The sequence below is a fragment of the Ambystoma mexicanum genome, chromosome 2q (assembly GCF_040938575.1).
Source record: "Ambystoma mexicanum isolate Mex_15411 chromosome 2q, UKY_AmexF1_1, whole genome shotgun sequence".
Lineage (NCBI taxonomy): Eukaryota > Metazoa > Chordata > Amphibia > Caudata > Ambystomatidae > Ambystoma > Ambystoma mexicanum.
The window spans coordinates 126,004,132-126,028,237 of record NC_090924.1 but is presented as its reverse complement, the minus strand read 5'-3'; the positions used below and the strand labels follow the sequence as shown (position 1 = coordinate 126,028,237).

General features: G+C 47.4%; 22 non-coding genes across 22 annotated transcripts; all 22 read right to left on the bottom strand.

The window, feature by feature from the left end:
* Nucleotides 1–1,154: 1,154 nt before the first annotated feature.
* Nucleotides 1,155–1,229, bottom strand: TRNAV-CAC (transfer RNA valine (anticodon CAC)). Its single transcript has one exon. It is a non-coding gene; the product is annotated as a tRNA-Val (tRNA).
* Nucleotides 1,230–1,649: 420 nt separating this feature from the next.
* Nucleotides 1,650–1,721, bottom strand: TRNAP-UGG (transfer RNA proline (anticodon UGG)). Its single transcript has one exon. It is a non-coding gene; the product is annotated as a tRNA-Pro (tRNA).
* Nucleotides 1,722–3,035: 1,314 nt separating this feature from the next.
* Nucleotides 3,036–3,108, bottom strand: TRNAV-CAC (transfer RNA valine (anticodon CAC)). The gene has a single exon. It is a non-coding gene; the product is annotated as a tRNA-Val (tRNA).
* Nucleotides 3,109–3,528: 420 nt separating this feature from the next.
* Nucleotides 3,529–3,600, bottom strand: TRNAP-UGG (transfer RNA proline (anticodon UGG)). Its single transcript has one exon. It is a non-coding gene; the product is annotated as a tRNA-Pro (tRNA).
* A 1,307-nt stretch (nt 3,601–4,907) lies between these two features.
* TRNAV-CAC (transfer RNA valine (anticodon CAC)) lies at nt 4,908–4,982 on the bottom strand. The gene has a single exon. It is a non-coding gene; the product is annotated as a tRNA-Val (tRNA).
* A 2,271-nt stretch (nt 4,983–7,253) lies between these two features.
* On the bottom strand, nt 7,254–7,325 carry TRNAP-UGG (transfer RNA proline (anticodon UGG)). Its single transcript has one exon. It is a non-coding gene; the product is annotated as a tRNA-Pro (tRNA).
* Nucleotides 7,326–9,111: 1,786 nt separating this feature from the next.
* Nucleotides 9,112–9,183, bottom strand: TRNAP-UGG (transfer RNA proline (anticodon UGG)). Its single transcript has one exon. It is a non-coding gene; the product is annotated as a tRNA-Pro (tRNA).
* Nucleotides 9,184–10,498: 1,315 nt separating this feature from the next.
* TRNAV-CAC (transfer RNA valine (anticodon CAC)) lies at nt 10,499–10,571 on the bottom strand. Its single transcript has one exon. It is a non-coding gene; the product is annotated as a tRNA-Val (tRNA).
* A 420-nt stretch (nt 10,572–10,991) lies between these two features.
* On the bottom strand, nt 10,992–11,063 carry TRNAP-UGG (transfer RNA proline (anticodon UGG)). Its single transcript has one exon. It is a non-coding gene; the product is annotated as a tRNA-Pro (tRNA).
* Nucleotides 11,064–12,378: 1,315 nt separating this feature from the next.
* Nucleotides 12,379–12,453, bottom strand: TRNAV-CAC (transfer RNA valine (anticodon CAC)). The gene has a single exon. It is a non-coding gene; the product is annotated as a tRNA-Val (tRNA).
* A 420-nt stretch (nt 12,454–12,873) lies between these two features.
* Nucleotides 12,874–12,945, bottom strand: TRNAP-UGG (transfer RNA proline (anticodon UGG)). The gene has a single exon. It is a non-coding gene; the product is annotated as a tRNA-Pro (tRNA).
* Nucleotides 12,946–14,260: 1,315 nt separating this feature from the next.
* Nucleotides 14,261–14,333, bottom strand: TRNAV-CAC (transfer RNA valine (anticodon CAC)). The gene has a single exon. It is a non-coding gene; the product is annotated as a tRNA-Val (tRNA).
* A 420-nt stretch (nt 14,334–14,753) lies between these two features.
* Nucleotides 14,754–14,825, bottom strand: TRNAP-UGG (transfer RNA proline (anticodon UGG)). Its single transcript has one exon. It is a non-coding gene; the product is annotated as a tRNA-Pro (tRNA).
* Nucleotides 14,826–16,132: 1,307 nt separating this feature from the next.
* TRNAV-CAC (transfer RNA valine (anticodon CAC)) lies at nt 16,133–16,207 on the bottom strand. The gene has a single exon. It is a non-coding gene; the product is annotated as a tRNA-Val (tRNA).
* A 420-nt stretch (nt 16,208–16,627) lies between these two features.
* On the bottom strand, nt 16,628–16,699 carry TRNAP-UGG (transfer RNA proline (anticodon UGG)). The gene has a single exon. It is a non-coding gene; the product is annotated as a tRNA-Pro (tRNA).
* Nucleotides 16,700–18,014: 1,315 nt separating this feature from the next.
* Nucleotides 18,015–18,087, bottom strand: TRNAV-CAC (transfer RNA valine (anticodon CAC)). Its single transcript has one exon. It is a non-coding gene; the product is annotated as a tRNA-Val (tRNA).
* A 420-nt stretch (nt 18,088–18,507) lies between these two features.
* TRNAP-UGG (transfer RNA proline (anticodon UGG)) lies at nt 18,508–18,579 on the bottom strand. The gene has a single exon. It is a non-coding gene; the product is annotated as a tRNA-Pro (tRNA).
* Nucleotides 18,580–19,894: 1,315 nt separating this feature from the next.
* On the bottom strand, nt 19,895–19,969 carry TRNAV-CAC (transfer RNA valine (anticodon CAC)). The gene has a single exon. It is a non-coding gene; the product is annotated as a tRNA-Val (tRNA).
* A 420-nt stretch (nt 19,970–20,389) lies between these two features.
* Nucleotides 20,390–20,461, bottom strand: TRNAP-UGG (transfer RNA proline (anticodon UGG)). Its single transcript has one exon. It is a non-coding gene; the product is annotated as a tRNA-Pro (tRNA).
* A 1,315-nt stretch (nt 20,462–21,776) lies between these two features.
* Nucleotides 21,777–21,849, bottom strand: TRNAV-CAC (transfer RNA valine (anticodon CAC)). Its single transcript has one exon. It is a non-coding gene; the product is annotated as a tRNA-Val (tRNA).
* A 420-nt stretch (nt 21,850–22,269) lies between these two features.
* On the bottom strand, nt 22,270–22,341 carry TRNAP-UGG (transfer RNA proline (anticodon UGG)). Its single transcript has one exon. It is a non-coding gene; the product is annotated as a tRNA-Pro (tRNA).
* A 1,307-nt stretch (nt 22,342–23,648) lies between these two features.
* TRNAV-CAC (transfer RNA valine (anticodon CAC)) lies at nt 23,649–23,721 on the bottom strand. The gene has a single exon. It is a non-coding gene; the product is annotated as a tRNA-Val (tRNA).
* Nucleotides 23,722–24,106: the final 385 nt, after the last annotated feature.

The following is a 24,106-nucleotide window of genomic DNA, read 5'->3' as shown; positions in this document are numbered from 1 at the left end:
CAGGTCTCCTCCTCATCCCGAAGGTTGGTGGCCCATTGACATCAGGGTGGAAGGTGCTTGCGATACACTGTTCCTTCCTTCCTTCCTTCCTTCCTTTATTCCTCTTATGCTGTTTATGTAATAAGAGGGGACGATACACAGAAGAGAGAAAGTGGCCCAACACACTAGACTAGCAGTCTTCTGATCAATCTGCAGCTGGCAAGGTGGGGGAGAGCCTTTATTTTGCACCTGCTGGGATCTGCATTGGCAGAAGCTCTGAGGGCTGGGCCTTTCCTTTTGCCTGTAAAAACAAAAAGCAGCCCTCCTCCCTCCAGCCCTGAGAGCATGGGCGTGACACTGGAAAAAGCAGCATCTCCCCTTTGGTAAAGATGACCATTGCACAGCTGCTCACTCAGAGCTCGATCGTGCTCGATCAGGCGAGATATATTTAGGTCACCAGCAAAGTCTGTTCTCTTTTCTTGCGTAGGGTGAGCATTCACAGAGCCCAGCTTCGTTGACAAGAGTGCAAAAGGTGTATACTAAAAGCTTTCTGCTTTACTTGAGCGCCATGGCCGTTATTATATTTTGGCTGCTCCAAGCAATCTCTGTCCAGCCGATGCAAATTTCCAGCTCAAATTTTCCCAGCACTCAAAAAGTCCCTCCTCCCGCCAGCTCTGCTTTCAGGAAGTTCAGCAGAAGCAGTCCAACTTCTGTTCCCACTTCAGAGGAAAAGCTTTCTCGGGCCAGAGAAAGCCAGGGAATCACTGTACCGGCAAGTGCATTTCTTACAACTGGTAATCCCTCAGAACACAGAAATGAAGAAGCTGTATATGAAAATGTATTATTTCTTTGGTACACTAACCTATGTAACTAATATGGACCATTTCAGAGGACGGAGCGGACCCAACTGTGATCCCAGAGACCCAAATACCCAGCAGTAGGGAAAATAAATCCTCTCTGTGCTCTGCAACATTACATACACAAAATGCAAGCGCGTGCATTTTTTTATTGGCCCCATATACAGAATACATGTGAGGATGCTTGCCTTCCCAGTGTATTTCTCAAGCTCTTGAGAGCATATGCTATTTCCATGGGAACGCAAATAAGTTCATACTTTACATTTGTGTGTGACAAAAGGGGAAAAAAACTATTTTGTGTAAAATGCCAGCAGAGAGTGTTTCTGCCCGGTCTCGAACCGGGGGGACCTTTCGCGTGTGAGGCGAACGTGATAACCACTACACTACAGAAACAGCTGCTTGCTCACCTTTGTAGGGACTGGGAGAACAGGTGCAAAGGGCAGTGCAAGTGGACCTGCTTAAAGACTAATCAAATGCCTTGCGCCTGAAGCTCACACAATCCAGCCTAAAACATACGTCCTATCAAGCATGCGCACATATACAAGTATGCCAGCTGAGGGCCTATGCAGCGTACAGAGGGAAGGACATATTTCCACTTTGAGATCGGACGGCCAAAACTCACAAGCAAATCAAGGAATGTTACTGAGAGCTAACAGAGAACACAAAGTGCTTGTCGCAAGGACATGGCACGCAAAGAGGTTCAGGAAGTGAATTGTTCATCGACTACTGCTTACCGAGAAAACCAGAGAGTCTGTCCAATGAAAATAACATTGAAAAAACAAAAAAAAGGAGCTCAAGTTAACCACCTTGATTGGGCTCGTCCGGGATTTGAACCCGGGACCTCTCGCACCCAAAGCGAGAATCATACCCCTAGACCAACGAGCCACGGTCCTTTGAGCATTTGACGGAATTGTCCTCAGCGTTTGCACCCCCCTTAGGATTCGAGGCCAAGAATGCCTATTCCTGAAGTTTGTTCCTGCCGCTGAAAGCCTTGTCGTGTATGAGCCAAATGAATGCCCCAGTCGGCACGCTCTGACTGTCTTCACAGGTCTCCTCCTCATCCCGAAGGTTGGTGGCCCATTGACATCAGGGTGGAAGGTGCTTGCGATACACTGTTCCTTCCTTCCTTCCTTCCTTCCTTTATTCCTCTTATGCTGTTTATGTAATAAGAGGGGACGATACACAGAAGAGAGAAAGTGGCCCAACACACTAGACTAGCAGTCTTCTGATCAATCTGCAGCTGGCAAGGTGGGGGAGAGCCTTTATTTTGCACCTGCTGGGATCTGCATTGGCAGAAGCTCTGAGGGCTGGGCCTTTCCTTTTGCCTGTAAAAACAAAAAGCAGCCCTCCTCCCTCCAGCCCTGAGAGCATGGGCGTGACACTGGAAAAAGCAGCATCTCCCCTTTGGTAAAGATGACCATTGCACAGCTGCTCACTCAGAGCTCGATCGTGCTCGATCAGGCGAGATATATTTAGGTCACCAGCAAAGTCTGTTCTCTTTTCTTGCGTAGGGTGAGCATTCACAGAGCCCAGCTTCGTTGACAAGAGTGCAAAAGGTGTATACTAAAAGCTTTCTGCTTTACTTGAGCGCCATGGCCGTTATTATATTTTGGCTGCTCCAAGCAATCTCTGTCCAGCCGATGCAAATTTCCAGCTCAAATTTTCCCAGCACTCAAAAAGTCCCTCCTCCCGCCAGCTCTGCTTTCAGGAAGTTCAGCAGAAGCAGTCCAACTTCTGTTCCCACTTCAGAGGAAAAGCTTTCTCGGGCCAGAGAAAGCCAGGGAATCACTGTACCGGCAAGTGCATTTCTTACAACTGGTAATCCCTCAGAACACAGAAATGAAGAAGCTGTATATGAAAATGTATTATTTCTTTGGTACACTAACCTATGTAACTAATATGGACCATTTCAGAGGACGGAGCGGACCCAACTGTGATCCCAGAGACCCAAATACCCAGCAGTAGGGAAAATAAATCCTCTCTGTGCTCTGCAACATTACATACACAAAATGCAAGCGCGTGCATTTTTTTATTGGCCCCATATACAGAATACATGTGAGGATGCTTGCCTTCCCAGTGTATTTCTCAAGCTCTTGAGAGCATATGCTATTTCCATGGGAACGCAAATAAGTTCATACTTTACATTTGTGTGTGACAAAAGGGGAAAAAAACTATTTTGTGTAAAATGCCAGCAGAGAGTGTTTCTGCCCGGTCTCGAACCGGGGACCTTTCGCATGTGAGGCGAACGTGATAACCATTACACTACAGAAACAGCTGCTTGCTCACCTTTGTAGGGACTGGGAGAACAGGTGCAAAGGGCAGTGCAAGTGGACCTGCTTAAAGACTAATCAAATGCCTTGCGCCTGAAGCTCACACAATCCAGCCTAAAACATACGTCCTATCAAGCATGCGCACATATACAAGTATGCCAGCTGAGGGCCTATGCAGCGTACAGAGGGAAGGACATATTTCCACTTTGAGATCGGACGGCCAAAACTCACAAGCAAATCAAGGAATGTTACTGAGAGCTAACAGAGAACACAAAGTGCTTGTCGCAAGGACATGGCACGCAAAGAGGTTCAGGAAGTGAATTGTTCATCGACTACTGCTTACCGAGAAAACCAGAGAGTCTGTCCAATGAAAATAACATTGAAAAAACAAAAAAAAGGAGCTCAAGTTAACCACCTTGATTGGGCTCGTCCGGGATTTGAACCCGGGACCTCTCGCACCCAAAGCGAGAATCATACCCCTAGACCAACGAGCCACGGTCCTTTGAGCATTTGACGGAATTGTCCTCAGCGTTTGCACCCCCCTTAGGATTCGAGGCCAAGAATGCCTATTCCTGAAGTTTGTTCCTGCCGCTGAAAGCCTTGTCGGTGTATGAGCCAAATGAATGCCCCAGTCGGCACGCTCTGACTGTCTTCACAGGTCTCCTCCTCATCCCGAAGGTTGGTGGCCCATTGACATCAGGGTGGAAGGTGCTTGCGATACACTGTTCCTTCCTTCCTTCCTTTATTCCTCTTATGCTGTTTATGTAATAAGAGGGGACGATACACAGAAGAGAGAAAGTGGCCCAACACACTAGACTAGCAGTCTTCTGATCAATCTGCAGCTGGCAAGGTGGGGGAGAGCCTTTATTTTGCACCTGCTGGGATCTGCATTGGCAGAAGCTCTGAGGGCTGGGCCTTTCCTTTTGCCTGTAAAAACAAAAAGCAGCCCTCCTCCCTCCAGCCCTGAGAGCATGGGCGTGACACTGGAAAAAGCAGCATCTCCCCTTTGGTAAAGATGACCATTGCACAGCTGCTCACTCAGAGCTCGATCGTGCTCGATCAGGCGAGATATATTTAGGTCACCAGCAAAGTCTGTTCTCTTTTCTTGCGTAGGGTGAGCATTCACAGAGCCCAGCTTCGTTGACAAGAGTGCAAAAGGTGTATACTAAAAGCTTTCTGCTTTACTTGAGCGCCATGGCCGTTATTATATTTTGGCTGCTCCAAGCAATCTCTGTCCAGCCGATGCAAATTTCCAGCTCAAATTTTCCCAGCACTCAAAAAGTCCCTCCTCCCGCCAGCTCTGCTTTCAGGAAGTTCAGCAGAAGCAGTCCAACTTCTGTTCCCACTTCAGAGGAAAAGCTTTCTCGGGCCAGAGAAAGCCAGGGAATCACTGTACCGGCAAGTGCATTTCTTACAACTGGTAATCCCTCAGAACACAGAAATGAAGAAGCTGTATATGAAAATGTATTATTTCTTTGGTACACTAACCTATGTAACTAATATGGACCATTTCAGAGGACGGAGCGGACCCAACTGTGATCCCAGAGACCCAAATACCCAGCAGTAGGGAAAATAAATCCTCTCTGTGCTCTGCAACATTACATACACAAAATGCAAGCGCGTGCATTTTTTTATTGGCCCCATATACAGAATACATGTGAGGATGCTTGCCTTCCCAGTGTATTTCTCAAGCTCTTGAGAGCATATGCTATTTCCATGGGAACGCAAATAAGTTCATACTTTACATTTGTGTGTGACAAAAGGGGAAAAAAACTATTTTGTGTAAAATGCCAGCAGAGAGTGTTTCTGCCCGGTCTCGAACCGGGGGGACCTTTCGCGTGTGAGGCGAACGTGATAACCACTACACTACAGAAACAGCTGCTTGTTCACCTTTGTAGGGACTGGGAGAACAGGTGCAAAGGGCAGTGCAAGTGGACCTGCTTAAAGACTAATCAAATGCCTTGCGCCTGAAGCTCACACAATCCAGCCTAAAACATACGTCCTATCAAGCATGCGCACATATACAAGTATGCCAGCTGAGGGCCTATGCAGCGTACAGAGGGAAGGACATATTTCCACTTTGAGATCGGACGGCCAAAACTCACAAGCAAATCAAGGAATGTTACTGAGAGCTAACAGAGAACACAAAGTGCTTGTCGCAAGGACATGGCACGCAAAGAGGTTCAGGAAGTGAATTGTTCATCGACTACTGCTTACCGAGAAAACCAGAGAGTCTGTCCAATGAAAATAACATTGAAAAAACAAAAAAAAGGAGCTCAAGTTAACCACCTTGATTGGGCTCTCTCGCACCCAAAGCGAGAATCATACCCCTAGACCAACGAGCCACGGTCCTTTGAGCATTTGACGGAATTGTCCTCAGCGTTTGCACCCCCCTTAGGATTCGAGGCCAAGAATGCCTATTCCTGAAGTTTGTTCCTGCCGCTGAAAGCCTTGTCGGTGTATGAGCCAAATGAATGCCCCAGTCGGCACGCTCTGACTGTCTTCACAGGTCTCCTCCTCATCCCGAAGGTTGGTGGCCCATTGACATCAGGGTGGAAGGTGCTTGCGATACACTGTTCCTTCCTTCCTTCCTTTATTCCTCTTATGCTGTTTATGTAATAAGAGGGGACGATACACAGAAGAGAGAAAGTGGCCCAACACACTAGACTAGCAGTCTTCTGATCAATCTGCAGCTGGCAAGGTGGGGGAGAGCCTTTATTTTGCACCTGCTGGGATCTGCATTGGCAGAAGCTCTGAGGGCTGGGCCTTTCCTTTTGCCTGTAAAAACAAAAAGCAGCCCTCCTCCCTCCAGCCCTGAGAGCATGGGCGTGACACTGGAAAAAGCAGCATCTCCCCTTTGGTAAAGATGACCATTGCACAGCTGCTCACTCAGAGCTCGATCGTGCTCGATCAGGCGAGATATATTTAGGTCACCAGCAAAGTCTGTTCTCTTTTCTTGCGCAGGGTGAGCATTCACAGAGCCCAGCTTCGTTGACAAGAGTGCAAAAGGTGTATACTAAAAGCTTTCTGCTTTACTTGAGCGCCATGGCCGTTATTATATTTTGGCTGCTCCAAGCAATCTCTGTCCAGCCGATGCAAATTTCCAGCTCAAATTTTCCCAGCACTCAAAAAGTCCCTCCTCCCGCCAGCTCTGCTTTCAGGAAGTTCAGCAGAAGCAGTCCAACTTCTGTTCCCACTTCAGAGGAAAAGCTTTCTCGGGCCAGAGAAAGCCAGGGAATCACTGTACCGGCAAGTGCATTTCTTACAACTGGTAATCCCTCAGAACACAGAAATGAAGAAGCTGTATATGAAAATGTATTATTTCTTTGGTACACTAACCTATGTAACTAATATGGACCATTTCAGAGGACGGAGCGGACCCAACTGTGATCCCAGAGACCCAAATACCCAGCAGTAGGGAAAATAAATCCTCTCTGTGCTCTGCAACATTACATACACAAAATGCAAGCGCGTGCATTTTTTTATTGGCCCCATATACAGAATACATGTGAGGATGCTTGCCTTCCCAGTGTATTTCTCAAGCTCTTGAGAGCATATGCTATTTCCATGGGAACGCAAATAAGTTCATACTTTACATTTGTGTGTGACAAAAGGGGAAAAAAACTATTTTGTGTAAAATGCCAGCAGAGAGTGTTTCTGCCCGGTCTCGAACCGGGGGGACCTTTCGCGTGTGAGGCGAACGTGATAAGCACTACACTACAGAAACAGCTGCTTGCTCACCTTTGTAGGGACTGGGAGAACAGGTGCAAAGGGCAGTGCAAGTGGACCTGCTTAAAGACTAATCAAATGCCTTGCGCCTGAAGCTCACACAATCCAGCCTAAAACATACGTCCTATCAAGCATGCGCACATATACAAGTATGCCAGCTGAGGGCCTATGCAGCGTACAGAGGGAAGGACATATTTCCACTTTGAGATCGGACGGCCAAAACTCACAAGCAAATCAAGGAATGTTACTGAGAGCTAACAGAGAACACAAAGTGCTTGTCGCAAGGACATGGCACGCAAAGAGGTTCAGGAAGTGAATTGTTCATCGACTACTGCTTACCGAGAAAACCAGAGAGTCTGTCCAATGAAAATAACATTGAAAAAACAAAAAAAAGGAGCTCAAGTTAACCACCTTGATTGGGCTCGTCCGGGATTTGAACCCGGGACCTCTCGCACCCAAAGCGAGAATCATACCCCTAGACCAACGAGCCACGGTCCTTTGAGCATTTGACGGAATTGTCCTCAGCGTTTGCACCCCCCTTAGGATTCGAGGCCAAGAATGCCTATTCCTGAAGTTTGTTCCTGCCGCTGAAAGCCTTGTCGGTGTATGAGCCAAATGAATGCCCCAGTCGGCACGCTCTGACTGTCTTCACAGGTCTCCTCCTCATCCCGAAGGTTGGTGGCCCATTGACATCAGGGTGGAAGGTGCTTGCGATACACTGTTCCTTCCTTCCTTCCTTCCTTTATTCCTCTTATGCTGTTTATGTAATAAGAGGGGACGATACACAGAAGAGAGAAAGTGGCCCAACACACTAGACTAGCAGTCTTCTGATCAATCTGCAGCTGGCAAGGTGGGGGAGAGCCTTTATTTTGCACCTGCTGGGATCTGCATTGGCAGAAGCTCTGAGGGCTGGGCCTTTCCTTTTGCCTGTAAAAACAAAAAGCAGCCCTCCTCCCTCCAGCCCTGAGAGCATGGGCGTGACACTGGAAAAAGCAGCATCTCCCCTTTGGTAAAGATGACCATTGCACAGCTGCTCACTCAGAGCTCGATCGTGCTCGATCAGGCGAGATATATTTAGGTCACCAGCAAAGTCTGTTCTCTTTTCTTGCGTAGGGTGAGCATTCACAGAGCCCAGCTTCGTTGACAAGAGTGCAAAAGGTGTATACTAAAAGCTTTCTGCTTTACTTGAGCGCCATGGCCGTTATTATATTTTGGCTGCTCCAAGCAATCTCTGTCCAGCCGATGCAAATTTCCAGCTCAAATTTTCCCAGCACTCAAAAAGTCCCTCCTCCCGCCAGCTCTGCTTTCAGGAAGTTCAGCAGAAGCAGTCCAACTTCTGTTCCCACTTCAGAGGAAAAGCTTTCTCGGGCCAGAGAAAGCCAGGGAATCACTGTACCGGCAAGTGCATTTCTTACAACTGGTAATCCCTCAGAACACAGAAATGAAGAAGCTGTATATGAAAATGTATTATTTCTTTGGTACACTAACCTATGTAACTAATATGGACCATTTCAGAGGACGGAGCGGACCCAACTGTGATCCCAGAGACCCAAATACCCAGCAGTAGGGAAAATAAATCCTCTCTGTGCTCTGCAACATTACATACACAAAATGCAAGCGCGTGCATTTTTTTATTGGCCCCATATACAGAATACATGTGAGGATGCTTGCCTTCCCAGTGTATTTCTCAAGCTCTTGAGAGCATATGCTATTTCCATGGGAACGCAAATAAGTTCATACTTTACATTTGTGTGTGACAAAAGGGGAAAAAAACTATTTTGTGTAAAATGCCAGCAGAGGGTGTTTCTGCCTGGTCTCGAACCGGGGGGACCTTTCGCGTGTGAGGCGAACGTGATAACCACTACACTACAGAAACAGCTGCTTGCTCACCTTTGTAGGGACTGGGAGAACAGGTGCCTGCTTAAAGACTAATCAAATGCCTTGCGCCTGAAGCTCACACAATCCAGCCTAAAACATACGTCCTATCAAGCATGCGCACATATACAAGTATGCCAGCTGAGGGCCTATGCAGCGTACAGAGGGAAGGACATATTTCCACTTTGAGATCGGACGGCCAAAACTCACAAGCAAATCAAGGAATGTTACTGAGAGCTAACAGAGAACACAAAGTGCTTGTCGCAAGGACATGGCACGCAAAGAGGTTCAGGAAGTGAATTGTTCATCGACTACTGCTTACCGAGAAAACCAAAGAGTCTGTCCAATGAAAATAACATTGAAAAAACAAAAAAAAGGAGCTCAAGTTAACCACCTTGATTGGGCTCGTCCGGGATTTGAACCCGGGACCTCTCGCACCCAAAGCGAGAATCATACCCCTAGACCAACGAGCCACGGTCCTTTGAGCATTTGACGGAATTGTCCTCAGCGTTTGCACCCCCCTTAGGATTCGAGGCCAAGAATGCCTATTCCTGAAGTTTGTTCCTGCCGCTGAAAGCCTTGTCGGTGTATGAGCCAAATGAATGCCCCAGTCGGCACGCTCTGACTGTCTTCACAGGTCTCCTCCTCATCCCGAAGGTTGGTGGCCCATTGACATCAGGGTGGAAGGTGCTTGCGATACACTGTTCCTTCCTTCCTTCCTTCCTTCCTTTATTCCTCTTATGCTGTTTATGTAATAAGAGGGGACGATACACAGAAGAGAGAAAGTGGCCCAACACACTAGACTAGCAGTCTTCTGATCAATCTGCAGCTGGCAAGGTGGGGGAGAGCCTTTATTTTGCACCTGCTGGGATCTGCATTGGCAGAAGCTCTGAGGGCTGGGCCTTTCCTTTTGCCTGTAAAAACAAAAAGCAGCCCTCCTCCCTCCAGCCCTGAGAGCATGGGCGTGACACTGGAAAAAGCAGCATCTCCCCTTTGGTAAAGATGACCATTGCACAGCTGCTCACTCAGAGCTCGATCGTGCTCGATCATGCGAGATATATTTAGGTCACCAGCAAAGTCTGTTCTCTTTTCTTGCGTAGGGTGAGCATTCACAGAGCCCAGCTTCGTTGACAAGAGTGCAAAAGGTGTATACTAAAAGCTTTCTGCTTTACTTGAGCGCCATGGCCGTTATTATATTTTGGCTGCTCCAAGCAATCTCTGTCCAGCCGATGCAAATTTCCAGCTCAAATTTTCCCAGCACTCAAAAAGTCCCTCCTCCCGCCAGCTCTGCTTTCAGGAAGTTCAGCAGAAGCAGTCCAACTTCTGTTCCCACTTCAGAGGAAAAGCTTTCTCGGGCCAGAGAAAGCCAGGGAATCACTGTACCGGCAAGTGCATTTCTTACAACTGGTAATCCCTCAGAACACAGAAATGAAGAAGCTGTATATGAAAATGTATTATTTCTTTGGTACACTAACCTATGTAACTAATATGGACCATTTCAGAGGACGGAGCGGACCCAACTGTGATCCCAGAGACCCAAATACCCAGCAGTAGGGAAAATAAATCCTCTCTGTGCTCTGCAACATTACATACACAAAATGCAAGCGCGTGCATTTTTTTATTGGCCCCATATACAGAATACATGTGAGGATGCTTGCCTTCCCAGTGTATTTCTCAAGCTCTTGAGAGCATATGCTATTTCCATGGGAACGCAAATAAGTTCATACTTTACATTTGTGTGTGACAAAAGGGGAAAAAAACTATTTTGTGTAAAATGCCAGCAGAGAGTGTTTCTGCCCGGTCTCGAACCGGGGACCTTTCGCGTGTGAGGCGAACGTGATAACCACTACACTACAGAAACAGCTGCTTGCTCACCTTTGTAGGGACTGGGAGAACAGGTGCAAAGGGCAGTGCAAGTGGACCTGCTTAAAGACTAATCAAATGCCTTGCGCCTGAAGCTCACACAATCCAGCCTAAAACATACGTCCTATCAAGCATGCGCACATATACAAGTATGCCAGCTGAGGGCCTATGCAGCGTACAGAGGGAAGGACATATTTCCACTTTGAGATCGGACGGCCAAAACTCACAAGCAAATCAAGGAATGTTACTGAGAGCTAACAGAGAACACAAAGTGCTTGTCGCAAGGACATGGCACGCAAAGAGGTTCAGGAAGTGAATTGTTCATCGACTACTGCTTACCGAGAAAACCAGAGAGTCTGTCCAATGAAAATAACATTGAAAAAACAAAAAAAAGGAGCTCAAGTTAACCACCTTGATTGGGCTCGTCCGGGATTTGAACCCGGGACCTCTCGCACCCAAAGCGAGAATCATACCCCTAGACCAACGAGCCACGGTCCTTTGAGCATTTGACGGAATTGTCCTCAGCGTTTGCACCCCCCTTAGGATTCGAGGCCAAGAATGCCTATTCCTGAAGTTTGTTCCTGCCGCTGAAAGCCTTGTCAGTGTATGAGCCAAATGAATGCCCCAGTCGGCACGCTCTGACTGTCTTCACAGGTCTCCTCCTCATCCCGAAGGTTGGTGGCCCATTGACATCAGGGTGGAAGGTGCTTGCGATACACTGTTCCTTCCTTCCTTCCTTCCTTCCTTTATTCCTCTTATGCTGTTTATGTAATAAGAGGGGACGATACACAGAAGAGAGAAAGTGGCCCAACACACTAGACTAGCAGTCTTCTGATCAATCTGCAGCTGGCAAGGTGGGGGAGAGCCTTTATTTTGCACCTGCTGGGATCTGCATTGGCAGAAGCTCTGAGGGCTGGGCCTTTCCTTTTGCCTGTAAAAACAAAAAGCATCCCTCCTCCCTCCAGCCCTGAGAGCATGGGCGTGACACTGGAAAAAGCAGCATCTCCCCTTTGGTAAAGATGACCATTGCACAGCTGCTCACTCAGAGCTCGATCGTGCTCGATCAGGCGAGATATATTTAGGTCACCAGCAAAGTCTGTTCTCTTTTCTTGCGTAGGGTGAGCATTCACAGAGCCCAGCTTCGTTGACAAGAGTGCAAAAGGTGTATACTAAAAGCTTTCTGCTTTACTTGAGCGCCATGGCCGTTATTATATTTTGGCTGCTCCAAGCAATCTCTGTCCAGCCGATGCAAATTTCCAGCTCAAATTTTCCCAGCACTCAAAAAGTCCCTCCTCCCGCCAGCTCTGCTTTCAGGAAGTTCAGCAGAAGCAGTCCAACTTCTGTTCCCACTTCAGAGGAAAAGCTTTCTCGGGCCAGAGAAAGCCAGGGAATCACTGTACCGGCAAGTGCATTTCTTACAACTGGTAATCCCTCAGAACACAGAAATGAAGAAGCTGTATATGAAAATGTATTATTTCTTTGGTACACTAACCTATGTAACTAATATGGACCATTTCAGAGGACGGAGCGGACCCAACTGTGATCCCAGAGACCCAAATACCCAGCAGTAGGGAAAATAAATCCTCTCTGTGCTCTGCAACATTACATACACAAAATGCAAGCGCGTGCATTTTTTTATTGGCCCCATATACAGAATACATGTGAGGATGCTTGCCTTCCCAGTGTATTTCTCAAGCTCTTGAGAGCATATGCTATTTCCATGGGAACGCAAATAAGTTCATACTTTACATTTGTGTGTGACAAAAGGGGAAAAAAACTATTTTGTGTAAAATGCCAGCAGAGAGTGTTTCTGCCCGGTCTCGAACCGGGGGGACCTTTCGCGTGTGAGGCGAACGTGATAACCACTACACTACAGAAACAGCTGCTTGCTCACCTTTGTAGGGACTGGGAGAACAGGTGCAAAGGGCAGTGCAAGTGGACCTGCTTAAAGACTAATCAAATGCCTTGCGCCTGAAGCTCACACAATCCAGCCTAAAACATACGTCCTATCAAGCATGCGCACATATACAAGTATGCCAGCTGAGGGCCTATGCAGCGTACAGAGGGAAGGACATATTTCCACTTTGAGATCGGACGGCCAAAACTCACAAGCAAATCAAGGAATGTTACTGAGAGCTAACAGAGAACACAAAGTGCTTGTCGCAAGGACATGGCACGCAAAGAGGTTCAGGAAGTGAATTGTTCATCGACTACTGCTTACCGAGAAAACCAGAGAGTCTGTCCAATGAAAATAACATTGAAAAAACAAAAAAAAGGAGCTCAAGTTAACCACCTTGATTGGGCTCGTCCGGGATTTGAACCCGGGACCTCTCGCACCCAAAGCGAGAATCATACCCCTAGACCAACGAGCCACGGTCCTTTGAGCATTTGACGGAATTGTCCTCAGCGTTTGCACCCCCCTTAGGATTCGAGGCCAAGAATGCCTATTCCTGAAGTTTGTTCCTGCCGCTGAAAGCCTTGTCGGTGTATGAGCCAAATGAATGCCCCAGTCGGCACGCTCTGACTGTCTTCACAGGTCTCCTCCTCATCCCGAAGGTTGGTGGCCCATTGACATCAGGGTGGAAGGTGCTTGCGATACACTGTTCCTTCCTTCCTTCCTTCCTTCCTTTATTCCTCTTATGCTGTTTATGTAATAAGAGGGGACGATACACAGAAGAGAGAAAGTGGCCCAACACACTAGACTAGCAGTCTTCTGATCAATCTGCAGCTGGCAAGGTGGGGGAGAGCCTTTATTTTGCACCTGCTGGGATCTGCATTGGCAGAAGCTCTGAGGGCTGGGCCTTTCCTTTTGCCTGTAAAAACAAAAAGCAGCCCTCCTCCCTCCAGCCCTGAGAGCATGGGCGTGACACTGGAAAAAGCAGCATCTCCCCTTTGGTAAAGATGACCATTGCACAGCTGCTCACTCAGAGCTCGATCGTGCTCGATCAGGCGAGATATATTTAGGTCACCAGCAAAGTCTGTTCTCTTTTCTTGCGTAGGGTGAGCATTCACAGAGCCCAGCTTCGTTGACAAGAGTGCAAAAGGTGTATACTAAAAGCTTTCTGCTTTACTTGAGCGCCATGGCCGTTATTATATTTTGGCTGCTCCAAGCAATCTCTGTCCAGCCGATGCAAATTTCCAGCTCAAATTTTCCCAGCACTCAAAAAGTCCCTCCTCCCGCCAGCTCTGCTTTCAGGAAGTTCAGCAGAAGCAGTCCAACTTCTGTTCCCACTTCAGAGGAAAAGCTTTCTCGGGCCAGAGAAAGCCAGGGAATCACTGTACCGGCAAGTGCATTTCTTACAACTGGTAATCCCTCAGAACACAGAAATGAAGAAGCTGTATATGAAAATGTATTATTTCTTTGGTACACTAACCTATGTAACTAATATGGACCATTTCAGAGGACGGAGCGGACCCAACTGTGATCCCAGAGACCCAAATACCCAGCAGTAGGGAAAATAAATCCTCTCTGTGCTCTGCAACATTACATACACAAAATGCAAGCGCGTGCATTTTTTTATTGGCCCCATATACAGAATACATGTGAGGATGCTTGCCTTCCCAGTGTATTTCTCAAGCTCTTGAGAGCATATGCTATTTCCATGGGAACGCAAATAAGTTCATACTTTACATTTGTGTGTGACAAAAGGGGAAAAAAACTATTTTGTGTAAAATGCCAGCAGAGAGTGTTTCTGCCCGGTCTCGAACCGGGGACCTTTCGCGTGTGAGGCGAATGTGATAACCACTACACTACAGAAACAGCTGCTTGCTCACCTTTGTAGGGACTGGGAGAACAGGTGCAAAGGGCAGTGCAAGTGGACCTGCTTAAAGACTAATCAAATGCCTTGCGCCTGAAGCTCACACAATCCAGCCTAAAACATACGTCCTATCAAGCATGCGCACATATACAAGTATGCCAGCTGAGGGCCTATGCAGCGTACAGAGGGAAGGACATATTTCCACTTTGAGATCGGACGGCCAAAACTCACAAGCAAATCAAGGAATGTTACTGAGAGCTAACAGAGAACACAAAGTGCTTGTCGCAAGGACATGGCACGCAAAGAGGTTCAGGAAGTGAATTGTTCATCGACTACTGCTTACCGAGAAAACCAGAGAGTCTGTCCAATGAAAATAACATTGAAAAAACAAAAAAAAGGAGCTCAAGTTAACCACCTTGCTTGGGCTCGTCCGGGATTTGAACCCGGGACCTCTCGCACCCAAAGCGAGAATCATACCCCTAGACCAACGAGCCACGGTCCTTTGAGCATTTGACGGAATTGTCCTCAGCATTTGCACCCCCCTTAGGATTCGAGGCCAAGAATGCCTATTCCTGAAGTTTGTTCCTGCCGCTGAAAGCCTTGTCGGTGTATGAGCCAAATGAATGCCCCAGTCGGCACGCTCTGACTGTCTTCACAGGTCTCCTCCTCATCCCGAAGGTTGGTGGCCCATTGACATCAGGGTGGAAGGTGCTTGCGATACACTGTTCCTTCCTTCCTTCCTTTATTCCTCTTATGCTGTTTATGTAATAAGAGGGGACGATACACAGAAGAGAGAAAGTGGCCCAACACACTAGACTAGCAGTCTTCTGATCAATCTGCAGCTGGCAAGGTGGGGGAGAGCCTTTATTTTGCACCTGCTGGGATCTGCATTGGCAGAAGCTCTGAGGGCTGGGCCTTTCCTTTTGCCTGTAAAAACAAAAAGCAGCCCTCCTCCCTCCAGCCCTGAGAGCATGGGCGTGACACTGGAAAAAGCAGCATCTCCCCTTTGGTAAAGATGACCATTGCACAGCTGCTCACTCAGAGCTCGATCGTGCTCGATCAGGCGAGATATATTTAGGTCACCAGCAAAGTATGTTCTCTTTTCTTGCGTAGGGTGAGCATTCACAGAGCCCAGCTTCGTTGACAAGAGTGCAAAAGGTGTATACTAAAAGCTTTCTGCTTTACTTGAGCGCCATGGCCGTTATTATATTTTGGCTGCTCCAAGCAATCTCTGTCCAGCCGATGCAAATTTCCAGCTCAAATTTTCCCAGCACTCAAAAAGTCCCTCCTCCCGCCAGCTCTGCTTTCAGGAAGTTCAGCAGAAGCAGTCCAACTTCTGTTCCCACTTCAGAGGAAAAGCTTTCTCGGGCCAGAGAAAGCCAGGGAATCACTGTACCGGCAAGTGCATTTCTTACAACTGGTAATCCCTCAGAACACAGAAATGAAGAAGCTGTATATGAAAATGTATTATTTCTTTGGTACACTAACCTATGTAACTAATATGGACCATTTCAGAGGACGGAGCGGACCCAACTGTGATCCCAGAGACCCAAATACCCAGCAGTAGGGAAAATAAATCCTCTCTGTGCTCTGCAACATTACATACACAAAATGCAAGCGCGTGCATTTTTTTATTGGCCCCATATACAGAATACATGTGAGGATGCTTGCCTTCCCAGTGTATTTCTCAAGCTCTTGAGAGCATATGCTATTTCCATGGGAACGCAAATAAGTTCATACTTTACATTTGTGTGTGACAAAAGGGGAAAAAAACTATTTTGTGTAAAATGCCAGCAGAGAGTGTTTCTGCCCGGTCTCGAACCGGGGGGACCTTTCGCGTGTGAGGCGAACGTGATAACCACTACACTACAGAAACAGCTGCTTGCTCACCTTTGTAGGGACTGGGAGAACAGGTGCAAAGGGCAGTGCAAGTGGACCTGCTTAAAGACTAATCAAATGCTTTGCGCCTGAAGCTCACACAATCCAGCCTAAAACATACGTCCTATCAAGCATGCGCACATATACAAGTATGCCAGCTGAGGGCCTATGCAGCGTACAGAGGGAAGGACATATTTCCACTTTGAGATCGGACGGCCAAAACTCACAAGCAAATCAAGGAATGTTACTGAGAGCTAACAGAGAACACAAAGTGCTTGTCGCAAGGACATGGCACGCAAAGAGGTTCAGGAAGTGAATTGTTCATCGACTACTGCTTACCGAGAAAACCAAAGAGTCTGTCCAATGAAAATAACATTGAAAAAACAAAAAAAAGGAGCTCAAGTTAACCACCTTGATTGGGCTCGTCCGGGATTTGAACCCGGGACCTCTCGCACCCAAAGCGAGAATCATACCCCTAGACCAACGAGCCACGGTCCTTTGAGCATTTGACGGAATTGTCCTCAGCGTTTGCACCCCCCTTAGGATTCGAGGCCAAGAATGCCTATTCCTGAAGTTTGTTCCTGCCGCTGAAAGCCTTGTCGGTGTATGAGCCAAATGAATGCCCCAGTCGGCACGCTCTGACTGTCTTCACAGGTCTCCTCCTCATCCCGAAGGTTGGTGGCCCATTGACATCAGGGTGGAAGGTGCTTGCGATACACTGTTCCTTCCTTCCTTCCTTCCTTCCTTTATTCCTCTTATGCTGTTTATGTAATAAGAGGGGACGATACACAGAAGAGAGAAAGTGGCCCAACACACTAGACTAGCAGTCTTCTGATCAATCTGCAGCTGGCAAGGTGGGGGAGAGCCTTTATTTTGCACCTGCTGGGATCTGCATTGGCAGAAGCTCTGAGGGCTGGGCCTTTCCTTTTGCCTGTAAAAACAAAAAGCAGCCCTCCTCCCTCCAGCCCTGAGAGCATGGGCGTGACACTGGAAAAAGCAGCATCTCCCCTTTGGTAAAGATGACCATTGCACAGCTGCTCACTCAGAGCTCGATCGTGCTCGATCAGGCGAGATATATTTAGGTCACCAGCAAAGTCTGTTCTCTTTTCTTGCGTAGGGTGAGCATTCACAGAGCCCAGCTTCGTTGACAAGAGTGCAAAAGGTGTATACTAAAAGCTTTCTGCTTTACTTGAGCGCCATGGCCGTTATTATATTTTGGCTGCTCCAAGCAATCTCTGTCCAGCCGATGCAAATTTCCAGCTCAAATTTTCCCAGCACTCAAAAAGTCCCTCCTCCCGCCAGCTCTGCTTTCAGGAAGTTCAGCAGAAGCAGTCCAACTTCTGTTCCCACTTCAGAGGAAAAGCTTTCTCGGGCCAGAGAAAGCCAGGGAATCACTGTACCGGCAAGTGCATTTCTTACAACTGGTAATCCCTCAGAACACAGAAATGAAGAAGCTGTATATGAAAATGTATTATTTCTTTGGTACACTCACCTATGTAACTAATATGGACCATTTCAGAGGACGGAGCGGACCCAACTGTGATCCCAGAGACCCAAATACCCAGCAGTAGGGAAAATAAATCCTCTCTGTGCTCTGCAACATTACATACACAAAATGCAAGCGCATGCATTTTTTTATTGGCCCCATATACAGAATACATGTGAGGATGCTTGCCTTCCCAGTGTATTTCTCAAGCTCTTGAGAGCATATGCTATTTCCATGGGAACGCAAATAAGTTCATACTTTACATTTGTGTGTGACAAAAGGGGAAAAAAACTATTTTGTGTAAAATGCCAGCAGAGAGTGTTTCTGCCCGGTCTCGAACCGGGGACCTTTCGCGTGTGAGGCGAACGTGATAACCACTACACTACAGAAACAGCTGCTTGCTCACCTTTGTAGGGACTGGGAGAACAGGTGCAAAGGGCAGTGCAAGTGGACCTGCTTAAAGACTAATCAAATGCCTTGCGCCTGAAGCTCACACAATCCAGCCTAAAACATACGTCCTATCAAGCATGCGCACATATACAAGTATGCCAGCTGAGGGCCTATGCAGCGTACAGAGGGAAGGACATATTTCCACTTTGAGATCGGACGGCCAAAACTCACAAGCAAATCAAGGAATGTTACTGAGAGCTAACAGAGAACACAAAGTGCTTGTCGCAAGGACATGGCACGCAAAGAGGTTCAGGAAGTGAATTGTTCATCGACTACTGCTTACCGAGAAAACCAGAGAGTCTGTCCAATGAAAATAACATTGAAAAAACAAAAAAAAGGAGCTCAAGTTAACCACCTTGATTGGGCTCGTCCGGGATTTGAACCCGGGACCTCTCGCACCCAAAGCGAGAATCATACCCCTAGACCAACGAGCCACGGTCCTTTGAGCATTTGACGGAATTGTCCTCAGCGTTTGCACCCCCCTTAGGATTCGAGGCCAAGAATGCCTATTCCTGAAGTTTGTTCCTGCCGCTGAAAGCCTTGTCGGTGTATGAGCCAAATGAATGCCCCAGTCGGCACGCTCTGACTGTCTTCACAGGTCTCCTCCTCATCCCGAAGGTTGGTGGCCCATTGACATCAGGGTGGAAGGTGCTTGCGATACACTGTTCCTTCCTTCCTTCCTTCCTTCCTTTATTCCTCTTATGCTGTTTATGTAATAAGAGGGGACGATACACAGAAGAGAGAAAGTGGCCCAACACACTAGACTAGCAGTCTTCTGATCAATCTGCAGCTGGCAAGGTGGGGGAGAGCCTTTATTTTGCACCTGCTGGGATCTGCATTGGCAGAAGCTCTGAGGGCTGGGCCTTTCCTTTTGCCTGTAAAAACAAAAAGCAGCCCTCCTCCCTCCAGCCCTGAGAGCATGGGCGTGACACTGGAAAAAGCAGCATCTCCCCTTTGGTAAAGATGACCATTGCACAGCTGCTCACTCAGAGCTCGATCGTGCTCGATCAGGCGAGATATATTTAGGTCACCAGCAAAGTCTGTTCTCTTTTCTTGCGTAGGGTGAGCATTCACAGAGCCCAGCTTCGTTGACAAGAGTGCAAAAGGTGTATACTAAAAGCTTTCTGCTTTACTTGAGCGCCATGGCCGTTATTATATTTTGGCTGCTCCAAGCAATCTCTGTCCAGCCGATGCAAATTTCCAGCTCAAATTTTCCCAGCACTCAAAAAGTCCCTAATCCCGCCAGCTCTGCTTTCAGGAAGTTCAGCAGAAGCAGTCCAACTTCTGTTCCCACTTCAGAGGAAAAGCTTTCTCGGGCCAGAGAAAGCCAGGGAATCACTGTACCGGCAAGTGCATTTCTTACAACTGGTAATCCCTCAGAACACAGAAATGAAGAAGCTGTATATGAAAATGTATTATTTCTTTGGTACACTAACCTATGTAACTAATATGGACCATTTCAGAGGACGGAGCGGACCCAACTGTGATCCCAGAGACCCAAATACCCAGCAGTAGGGAAAATAAATCCTCTCTGTGCTCTGCAACATTACATACACAAAATGCAAGCGCGTGCATTTTTTTATTGGCCCCATATACAGAATACATGTGAGGATGCTTGCCTTCCCAGTGTATTTCTCAAGCTCTTGAGAGCATATGCTATTTCCATGGGAACGCAAATAAGTTCATACTTTACATTTGTGTGTGACAAAAGGGGAAAAAAACTATTTTGTGTAAAATGCCAGCAGAGAGTGTTTCTGCCCGGTCTCGAACCGGGGGGACCTTTCGCGTGTGAGGCGAACGTGATAACCACTACACTACAGAAACAGCTGCTTGCTCACCTTTGTAGGGACTGGGAGAACAGGTGCAAAGGGCAGTGCAAGTGGACCTGCTTAAAGACTAATCAAATGCCTTGCGCCTGAAGCTCACACAATCCAGCCTAAAACATACGTCCTATCAAGCATGCGCACATATACAAGTATGCCAGCTGAGGGCCTATGCAGCGTACAGAGGGAAGGACATATTTCCACTTTGAGATCGGACGGCCAAAACTCACAAGCAAATCAAGGAATGTTACTGAGAGCTAACAGAGAACACAAAGTGCTTGTCGCAAGGACATGGCACGCAAAGAGGTTCAGGAAGTGAATTGTTCATCGACTACTGCTTACCGAGAAAACCAGAGAGTCTGTCCAATGAAAATAACATTGAAAAAACAAAAAAAAGGAGCTCAAGTTAACCACCTTGATTGGGCTCGTCCGGGATTTGAACCCGGGACCTCTCGCACCCAAAGCGAGAATCATACCCCTAGACCAACGAGCCACGGTCCTTTGAGCATTTGACGGAATTGTCCTCAGCGTTTGCACCCCCCTTAGGATTCGAGGCCAAGAATGCCTATTCCTGAAGTTTGTTCCTGCCGCTGAAAGCCTTGTCGGTGTATGAGCCAAATGAATGCCCCAGTCGGCACGCTCTGACTGTCTTCACAGGTCTCCTCCTCATCCCGAAGGTTGGTGGCCCATTGACATCAGGGTGGAAGGTGCTTGCGATACACTGTTCCTTCCTTCCTTCCTTCCTTCCTTTATTCCTCTTATGCTGTTTATGTAATAAGAGGGGACGATACACAGAAGAGAGAAAGTGGCCCAACACACTAGACTAGCAGTCTTCTGATCAATCTGCAGCTGGCAAGGTGGGGGAGAGCCTTTATTTTGCACCTGCTGGGATCTGCATTGGCAGAAGCTCTGAGGGCTGGGCCTTTCCTTTTGCCTGTAAAAACAAAAAGCAGCCCTCCTCCCTCCAGCCCTGAGAGCATGGGCGTGACACTGGAAAAAGCAGCATCTCCCCTTTGGTAAAGATGACCATTGCACAGCTGCTCACTCAGAGCTCGATCGTGCTCGATCAGGCGAGATATATTTAGGTCACCAGCAAAGTCTGTTCTCTTTTCTTGCGTAGGGTGAGCATTCACAGAGCCCAGCTTCGTTGACAAGAGTGCAAAAGGTGTATACTAAAAGCTTTCTGCTTTACTTGAGCGCCATGGCCGTTATTATATTTTGGCTGCTCCAAGCAATCTCTGTCCAGCCGATGCAAATTTCCAGCTCAAATTTTCCCAGCACTCAAAAAGTCCCTCCTCCCGCCAGCTCTGCTTTCAGGAAGTTCAGCAGAAGCAGTCCAACTTCTGTTCCCACTTCAGAGGAAAAGCTTTCTCGGGCCAGAGAAAGCCAGGGAATCACTGTACCGGCAAGTGCATTTCTTACAACTGGTAATCCCTCAGAACACAGAAATGAAGAAGCTGTATATGAAAATGTATTATTTCTTTGGTACACTAACCTATGTAACTAATATGGACCATTTCAGAGGACGGAGCGGACCCAACTGTGATCCCAGAGACCCAAATACCCAGCAGTAGGGAAAATAAATCCTCTCTGTGCTCTGCAACATTACATACACAAAATGCAAGCGCGTGCATTTTTTTATTGGCCCCATATACAGAATACATGTGAGGATGCTTGCCTTCCCAGTGTATTTCTCAAGCTCTTGAGAGCATATGCTATTTCCATGGGAACGCAAATAAGTTCATACTTTACATTTGTGTGTGACAAAAGGGGAAAAAAACTATTTTGTGTAAAATGCCAGCAGAGAGTGTTTCTGCCCGGTCTCGAACCGGGGACCTTTCGCGTGTGAGGCGAATGTGATAACCACTACACTACAGAAACAGCTGCTTGCTCACCTTTGTAGGGACTGGGAGAACAGGTGCAAAGGGCAGTGCAAGTGGACCTGCTTAAAGACTAATCAAATGCCTTGCGCCTGAAGCTCACACAATCCAGCCTAAAACATACGTCCTATCAAGCATGCGCACATATACAAGTATGCCAGCTGAGGGCCTATGCAGCGTACAGAGGGAAGGACATATTTCCACTTTGAGATCGGACGGCCAAAACTCACAAGCAAATCAAGGAATGTTACTGAGAGCTAACAGAGAACACAAAGTGCTTGTCGCAAGGACATGGCACGCAAAGAGGTTCAGGAAGTGAATTGTTCATCGACTACTGCTTACCGAGAAAACCAGAGAGTCTGTCCAATGAAAATAACATTGAAAAAACAAAAAAAAGGAGCTCAAGTTAACCACCTTGCTTGGGCTCGTCCGGGATTTGAACCCGGGACCTCTCGCACCCAAAGCGAGAATCATACCCCTAGACCAACGAGCCACGGTCCTTTGAGCATTTGACGGAATTGTCCTCAGCATTTGCACCCCCCTTAGGATTCGAGGCCAAGAATGCCTATTCCTGAAGTTTGTTCCTGCCGCTGAAAGCCTTGTCGGTGTATGAGCCAAATGAATGCCCCAGTCGGCACGCTCTGACTGTCTTCACAGGTCTCCTCCTCATCCCGAAGGTTGGTGGCCCATTGACATCAGGGTGGAAGGTGCTTGCGATACACTGTTCCTTCCTTCCTTCCTTTATTCCTCTTATGCTGTTTATGTAATAAGAGGGGACGATACACAGAAGAGAGAAAGTGGCCCAACACACTAGACTAGCAGTCTTCTGATCAATCTGCAGCTGGCAAGGTGGGGGAGAGCCTTTATTTTGCACCTGCTGGGATCTGCATTGGCAGAAGCTCTGAGGGCTGGGCCTTTCCTTTTGCCTGTAAAAACAAAAAGCAGCCCTCCTCCCTCCAGCCCTGAGAGCATGGGCGTGACACTGGAAAAAGCAGCATCTCCCCTTTGGTAAAGATGACCATTGCACAGCTGCTCACTCAGAGCTCGATCGTGCTCGATCAGGCGAGATATATTTAGGTCACCAGCAAAGTCTGTTCTCTTTTCTTGCGTAGGGTGAGCATTCACAGAGCCCAGCTTCGTTGACAAGAGTGCAAAAGGTGTATACTAAAAGCTTTCTGCTTTACTTGAGCGCCATGGCCGTTATTATATTTTGGCTGCTCCAAGCAATCTCTGTCCAGCCGATGCAAATTTCCAGCTCAAATTTTCCCAGCACTCAAAAAGTCCCTCCTCCCGCCAGCTCTGCTTTCAGGAAGTTCAGCAGAAGCAGTCCAACTTCTGTTCCCACTTCAGAGGAAAAGCTTTCTCGGGCCAGAGAAAGCCAGGGAATCACTGTACCGGCAAGTGCATTTCTTACAACTGGTAATCCCTCAGAACACAGAAATGAAGAAGCTGTATATGAAAATGTATTATTTCTTTGGTACACTAACCTATGTAACTAATATGGACCATTTCAGAGGACGGAGCGGACCCAACTGTGATCCCAGAGACCCAAATACCCAGCAGTAGGGAAAATAAATCCTCTCTGTGCTCTGCAACATTACATACACAAAATGCAAGCGCATGCATTTTTTTATTGGCCCCATATACAGAATACATGTGAGGATGCTTGCCTTCCCAGTGTATTTCTCAAGCTCTTGAGAGCATATGCTATTTCCATGGGAACGCAAATAAGTTCATACTTTACATTTGTGTGTGACAAAAGGGGAAAAAAACTATTTTGTGTAAAATGCCAGCAGAGAGTGTTTCTGCCCGGTCTCGAACCGGGGACCTTTCGCGTGTGAGGCGAACGTGATAACCACTACACTACAGAAACAGCTGCTTGCTCACCTTTGTAGGGACTGGGAGAACAGGTGCAAAGGGCAGTGCAAGTGGACCTGCTTAAAGACTAATCAAATGCCTTGCGCCTGAAGCTCACACAATATAGCCTAAAACATACGTCCTATCAAGCATGCGCACATATACAAGTATGCCAGCTGAGGGCCTATGCAGCGTACAGAGGGAAGGACATATTTCCACTTTGAGATCGGACGGCCAAAACTCACAAGCAAATCAAGGAATGTTACTGAGAGCTAACAGAGAACACAAAGTGCTTGTCGCAAGGACATGGCACGCAAAGAGGTTCAGGAAGTGAATTGTTCATCGACTACTGCTTACCGAGAAAACCAGAGAGTCTGTCCAATGAAAATAACATTGAAAAA